Raw genomic sequence first — 7,329 nt, 5'->3', positions numbered from 1 at the left:
CTTCTTCTCCAATTTCAGTGAAAATAGTTTTCTTTTTGAATTAAAAACGCACTTCCCTGCCATGATGGAAACTCCAACACAACATCTGTGCTAGGGCATGTGAAAAGTGAAGTGTGACCACAGGAAGGTAAGGGGAATTAAACAAACCAGACGAATTTTCCAGTTCAAGCCAAGAGAAACACAAACATTAAAAGACAAGAGACCAGCAGTAATAGTGAACACTGAATTCGATTTAAAAAAAACTTTGAATTATTACATCCCAGTGACACACATGTTAAGAACACATGATATGACTTCTCTTCATAAGCGCTTTTTAACCACACTGTAAACCACATCCATCCATGTGGGTACCTCTGCCGAATATGGATTACTAACTGCATTGTATTTTCAGATTTGTTGACAAGCAAGCAAAGGTTGCTTTTTTCCAGTGTCCAAGACACCAGTTTCCCTGGCATCAACATTTTAAGTGTTCTTTTAAACTACATGAAATCTGAAAAGTGCAGATGACCCAATATTTTTTGAGGGCCATAGCTACTTCTGCATTAAATAACTTTAAATATACCTACGCTATTTCCCTCTCTGAAGTGAAGCAGGGTACGAAGGAAAATTATAGGTTTACAGGAGGTTTTTATGTTTTGCAGTGACCATCCAGAAAATGAACAGTTTCCTCCTGCTTGGTAAGGGGATGAAATGTGGATTTACAAATAAAAGTATAGTTTAAAATGAGGCTGTACTTTTAAAAGAAGATTGCAAAAAAAAAAATCATACTGTGGAAGCACCATATTTAGTGTTTCTAATTGCTTTCTGATGACATTGGCTCAGTTTTTTAGGTAAAAAGCCTTGTTTCTAACTGTCAGTTCAGCCTGACCAATCTAAGAAAAGGTAAAGGGACAGGACTATTGAAACTGATAAACTGAGGCAAACGGGAAAACATCGTTTTGCAACTGAACAAAAATAATCCTGAATAAATTAAAACATACCATGTTGGGGAATCAAGCCCTGATGGAGAAGAAACGCTGGGAGAGAGAAAAACAACAACTAAGAGAGAAGATATCATGATCTCAGAGCCCAGACAAGGGAACTATTCTGATTATATGTATGTCTCAGACCATTTCATGACTTGCATCTAGATCAGTGATACTCAGACTTCAGTTCGTGAGCCGCAAGTGGCTCTTTAATGTGTCTCCTGTCGCTCTTTGCAGCACATGATGTAAAAACACTGGGTGATTTAATTCTTAACCAGTCTAAGTTATTAACCAATCAAGATGCTCTTACTATTTTATTAACCAATTAATTTATCAGCTTGCACTAAATTGTTAACTTATTTGCTCTGAAAATAATATATATTATATAAAAAAACTAACTATTTCCCTGTCATACTGTTTAAATACAAATAGTACTATAGTATACTAAATGATCAATGAATTCACACAACTGTGGCTCTTTTGGGTATATTAACTGCTAATTTGGCTCCTGAACTACCGAGGTCTGACTATCACTGATCTAGATATAGAAGTTCTGCAACATGCAAACTGTATTCCCTTAACTGGAGAGAGAGTCTTTGCTGTGGTAACTGACAGGTTAACATGCACTACAGTGACAGGTTGCAGGTAGAAGGGCTAGCGCAAGCTGACTATTACCTTATTATTGGTATTACAGTTCCTCGGGGCCCTATCAGTGCCCAGCACATTATTATGGGTGCTATACAAGCATTCAGTAAAAGTGCCAATTTTGGGTACATAGATAGTATTTTGAAGAACTATTGGTCAGTCATAGCACTTGCCTATGACAAATTTCACCCTAAATCTGGAGATTTCGTATTAAAAAGTTATTGAGAGAAATCAAACAAACACGACATTAAATGTTCAAAGAGCATAAAAACAAACTGTGTATACATTTTCACACTGATTGACAATCTCCATTTAGGGAAAAAACAGCAATGTAAGCCCATTAGAAATCCATTTTATCACCTCATTTGGAGCTGCTAATAGGAGTCTCTGTTCATTCCTCACAGTCAACAGCTGGCACCACTGCAGAAGCCTTTGCTTTTCTTTATCTCCAGGTTTCTCAAAGAGTTCATCATGTGGTCCTAATCTTAGAAATATTGTTCTATGGACTATTTACCCTGCTATTCAAGATCAGGTAATACCTTCGTGGCAGGAACACCAAATGCGTACAGAGAAAAGGAGCAGTAGGAACACATTTATAAAATTTGAGCTGTCTTTAAAAGAATGTGGGAACTATCAGTTCTCTGAGGATCACCATCAAGTACGCTATAGCCATCACCTATTCATGAAGCTCAGTCTGGGACCTGCTGGCTTAGAGGCATATACAGGGAGGGAACCCTTAATACAAATGCCTATCCTTACTTATGGTGCAGGCTTTTTCAGTAGTGGTGCCTATCAGCGGTAGAAGATCTTTCCTACCCAAGTCCTTCTTCCTTCCTTCATTCTTGGGTGTAGTTAACGCCTACAAATTGTACTGACAAAGCACAATTACAGGGAAATAATGCGAGCAAAAATAGACTGTATGAACAAGTCAAAGATTATAAACAGATTCATTCCCAACCTCCAAAAAGTACCCACCTCTCTCGTGGAACACGGCGGTCATATTGCACCTGGGAGCCATACAAACACTTCTTCAAAGTCTAACTTTTCCATTTCCTCTGTAGTTGGAGGAGAACCTCCTGACAATCATTCCATCACATTGTTTTTAAGCTGTGCTACGTGAAAGAATCTTTTAATCTACTTAAAACCCATTTGATGTCATCCATCATCTATGACTTTAGGTCTTCCTGTGGGAAAGCCAACCACAAGCAGGGGCAGCTCCAGGCCCCAGCACACCAAGCATGTGCTTGGGGTGGCAAGCCGCGGTGGACACTCTGCCAGCGCCGTGAGGGCAGCAGGCAGGCTGCCTTCGGTGGCTTGCCTGCGGAGGGTCTGCTGGTCCTGTGGCTTCAGCAGACCTCCTGCAGGCAGCCTGCCTGCCGTGCTTGGGGTGGCAAAATGCCTAGAGCCGCCCCTGACCACAGGTATATAAAAAGGGAGGAAAACACCACTAATACATCCTCACTTAAGCTCTCCCTTATCATCTCACTAGCAGGAAGGAGGAAATAGTTGCCCCAGCTTTCATCATAGAAGTAGATGACTCGATGGCTTCTGCACAGAACACAGTCTTTTCACACAGAGCACCTGACTATCTTCATCACTTCTAGAGCTTTGTCAGACCTCCATACTGGTCCCTATCAGCGTAGTTCCATTACAGCCACCCTGCCAGGGCTGCCCCAGGCTGGAACAATGGCTACTAGGGGCGTGAAGCTTCAAGTAATAAAAGCAACAAAACCATGGTCTCATTCATATAGTGATCTGAGGGCTCTGGTAAGTCCGCTTTCTCTGCTTTGCAGAGGGTCTTTCAAATTTGAGCTAAAATCTCAAATTTCTTATAGAAATGCAGGAAAACTTGGCAGACTCTAACCAATTTAATATGCACAAAAATGTTTTCATCGTTTCTTCATGTGATTGTCTTTTTTAATTTCAATGAAAATAGTTTTCTTGTTGAATTAACACACATTTCCCTGCCATGATGGAAATTCCAGCACAACAGTCTGGGCTCGGGCTTGAGATCCAGAAAAAGTAACGTGACCACAGAAAGTGAAGGGAATAAAACAAACTAGAAGAATTTCCCTGCCCAAGCTGAGGGGAAGGGGAAAGAGAAAGAACCAGCAAAATGATGAATACTGAATTTCATTTTTAAAAAATTATTTGAATTCTTTCATCCCAGGGACCACACTTGGTAAAATATACATAATGTCACTTCTCTGCATAACCTCCCTCTGACCACATTGTAAATCACAGTCATCCATGTGGGTACCTCTCTAGCATGTGTTACGATACTAATTGCTCATCCTGTTTTATGAATTATTCTCAATTTTTCACTATTGTCCGCTACTTGGAGTGATCAACACCACATGATAGTCACACCTTTCCACTGGATCTATTATTCAGCTCCAGTATGTATATTAAGACCTGAAATAACAATGAGTTAAGGTTCGATTTCCTCAGAGCATTCTATCTCCTGTGGTTTCACAGAAGGAAGATACCGATGATTTGTGCTGTCTAGATTTTAAATGTGCCTTCTAAATAGGAGGAAATGGTTAAAGTTGGGAAATTTGCCAATATTTTTGGGAGGCCTAACCCTTTCCTCCCACATATACTTCTTCCATGCCTAGAAAAATTATGAGGTTATGAATGGGAAGTGCACTGGCTGATGAACTGGAGTCTTTTCCGTACCACTTTCGAATTATAGAAATTAATCTATGATAAAAAGCCTGTATGTATGTGGATCCAACATGAGTTAACAGGGTTGTGTATTGTCATGGGTGGTCACTTTCACACAAAAAAATAAGGAGGAAACATGGTAAAAGAACAAGAAAATAGCAAGAAAAACGGAAAGAAAAACTCCAAAACCTTCAAGAAGGAAAATCTTGTAAATAGAAAATGATCAAAGAGACATGCTCCAACCAAATACTTAAATTCAGAGACATACAGGAAAGACACAGCAGTCTACGTAGGACCCTCAACAAACTCCAGACTCAAGGTTCCACACAAAGAAAAGGATTGTATAGACATCATCATGACCTCCAGGTGTTTGCTGCATGTTTGCCTTATACTGCTCTTCTCTACTGAAATCTCATCTCGGCTCTGTACCATGCTTCACTTCCAGCAGAACAAAATGAACAAAGAGAGCTTGGAGCTTCTGCAGAAAATGAGCGGAAATTTCCCCTCACAATGCATAAATGAAAGGGCAGCTTTCAAACCCACCCAGGATGTTGTCCAACTTCAGTGTCCCAGAAGGAGAATGCCAGATGGCAATTCAAGAGATCCTCCAAGAGATCTTCAACATCTTTAGCAAAAACCTCACCCCAAGTGCCTGGGATGGGACATCTATAGTCAGGTTCCAAAGCAGACTTCACCAGCAAATTCAGCAGCTGGAGGCATGTTTGAGAACACAGATGGAGAAGGAATTAACCAACCCAGAAAGTGAGGACCTCCAGCACACCACTTGGAGAGTGAAAAATTACTTTCAGGGGATAGATGCTTTCCTGAAAGAAAACCAATACAGCCTGTGTGGCTGGGAGATTGTTCGTGTGGAAATACACAGATGTTTTGTACTTATTGACAAACTCACTAGAAGGCTTAGTAACTAAGGTACAGTACAGATCTTTTCCTTGGAGTAAATGAATTAAGATTAGTGTCAATTATACAGCTGAACAGAGACAGCAGATATTTTATAACTCTGCTTATACAGGACCTGATCCTCTTCCACACGATCAGTGGCCAAATAGCAACTGATTTCCATGGCAGTAGCTTCAGGCTCTTCCCATCCTCTCCTGGAAATGGATTTGCAATTACATGGATTTTTTTTCTGCGTTTCTCCTTTTATTTAGGTTTGTGATTCTTCATAATCTCCCATAGATCAGGTGCTGTTATGCACTACATAACTGGCTCCATGCAACAAAGTACATATATTTCGAATCCTTAGCCACCTCACCAATGGTCATGAAATAATGAAACTTCCCCTCCACCCCAAGGTACTTGACTTCTACATATGTAGTGTGTTTCTATTATGGTCATGGTTGCTATTTATAATCTGTCCTTAACAACCCAGCTTGAGAAGTTTCCTAGAGACATGTATAAAATATATGAACTGAGCATAAGACTTGTGAGATTATGAGGCTGGAAAGATATTTTCATTTAAGTACTGACATTAATGCAATGGAAAATTTTTCTCAGCTCTGTCAACCAAATTTCATTTCATTCCAGCTAAAGATGCAGCAACTAGAGGTTAAAACAGTTGGATGAAATTGTACCGTGCAGTGGATTCCCTCCTCTCTATTGATTCTTCCCAAGGTGACTTCTAAGACTCCATGATACATGAAAGTTGTATGAACTTTCACTGCCCATGAAATTCCAACTGCCCATATTACAATTTACATGATAATACTCTGTTCATTACTCAAAGTTTAAATTTCAACATCTTGATGCAAAAAAGTTAAAAGAAAATTAAGACAGGGTCAGACCTTAAACAGTTTCCAAAGCGGACTTCACCAGCAAATTCAGCGGCTGGAGGCATGTTTGAGAACACAGATGGAGAAGGAATTAACCAACCCAGAAAGTGAGGACCTCCAGCACACCACTTGGAGAGTGAAAAAATACTTCCAGGGGATAGATGCTTTCCTGAAAGAAAACCAATACAGCCTGTGTGCCTGGGAGATCGTTCGTGTGGAAATACAAAGATGTTTTGTACTTATTGACAAACTCACTAGATGGTTTAGTAAGTAAGGTACAGTACAGATCTTTTCCTTGGAGTAAAATGATTTAGATTAGTGTCATTATACAGCTGAACAGAGATAGCAGATATTTTATAACTCTGCTTATACAGGACCTGATCCTCTTCCACATGATCAGTGGCCAAATAGCAACTGATTTCCATGGCAGTAGCTTCAGCCTCTTCCCATCCTCTCCTGGAAATGGATTTGCAATTACATGGATTTTTTTTCTGCGTTTCTCTTTTATTTAGGTTTGTGATTCTTCATAATCTCCCATAGATCAGGTGCTGTTATGCACTACATAATTGGCAGTCCATGCAACAAGTACTTTATATTTCGAATCCTTAGCCACTTCACCAGTACTTTGGTCATGAAATAATGAAACTTCCCTCCACCCGCAAGGTACTCTGACTTCTACATATGTAGTGTGTTTCTATTATGGTCATGGTTGCTATTTAAATCTGTCCTTACACATACCACAGCTTGAGAAGTTTCCTAGAGACATGTATAAAAATATGAACTGAGCATAAGACTTTGTGAGATTATGAGGCATGGAAAGATATTTTCATTTAATGTACTGACATTAATGTAATGAAAATTTAGCTTTCCCTTTGTGTTTCAACCAAATTCATTTCATTCCAGCTAAGGATGCAGCGACTACGGAGGTTAAAACAGTTGGATGAAATTGTACCATGCAGTGGATTCCCTCCTCTCTACTGATTCTTCCCATAGTGACTTCTAAGACTCCATGATACATGACCTTGTAATTATGGAAGACACTCACTCCAAAAACTAAATGAATTCCAACTGCCCATATTACAATTTACATGATAATACTCTGTTCATTTACTCAAAGTTTAAATTGCAAAATGAAGGCTATCGATGCAAAAAAAAGTTAAAAGAAATTAAGACAGGGTCAGACCTTAAACATTGTTGACATATAGGTTTGCTATATATTTCTGTGGTTCAACTCTTCTCTGAGCAGATCTCATTTCTGAACT

The 7,329-nt window shown here is 39.5% G+C and overlaps 1 pseudogene; it reads left to right on the top strand.

Annotated features, from left to right (window-relative positions):
* Nucleotides 1-4,632: 4,632 nt before the first annotated feature.
* LOC127047313 (interferon epsilon-like) lies at nucleotides 4,633-5,206 on the top strand (annotated as a pseudogene).
* Nucleotides 5,207-7,329: the final 2,123 nt, after the last annotated feature.

The sequence above is a fragment of the Gopherus flavomarginatus genome, chromosome 3 (genome assembly GCF_025201925.1).
Source record: "Gopherus flavomarginatus isolate rGopFla2 chromosome 3, rGopFla2.mat.asm, whole genome shotgun sequence".
Taxonomy (NCBI): Eukaryota; Metazoa; Chordata; order Testudines; family Testudinidae; genus Gopherus; species Gopherus flavomarginatus.
Note: the sequence above shows the minus strand (reverse complement) of the source record. Positions and strands in the feature narration are given on the sequence as shown.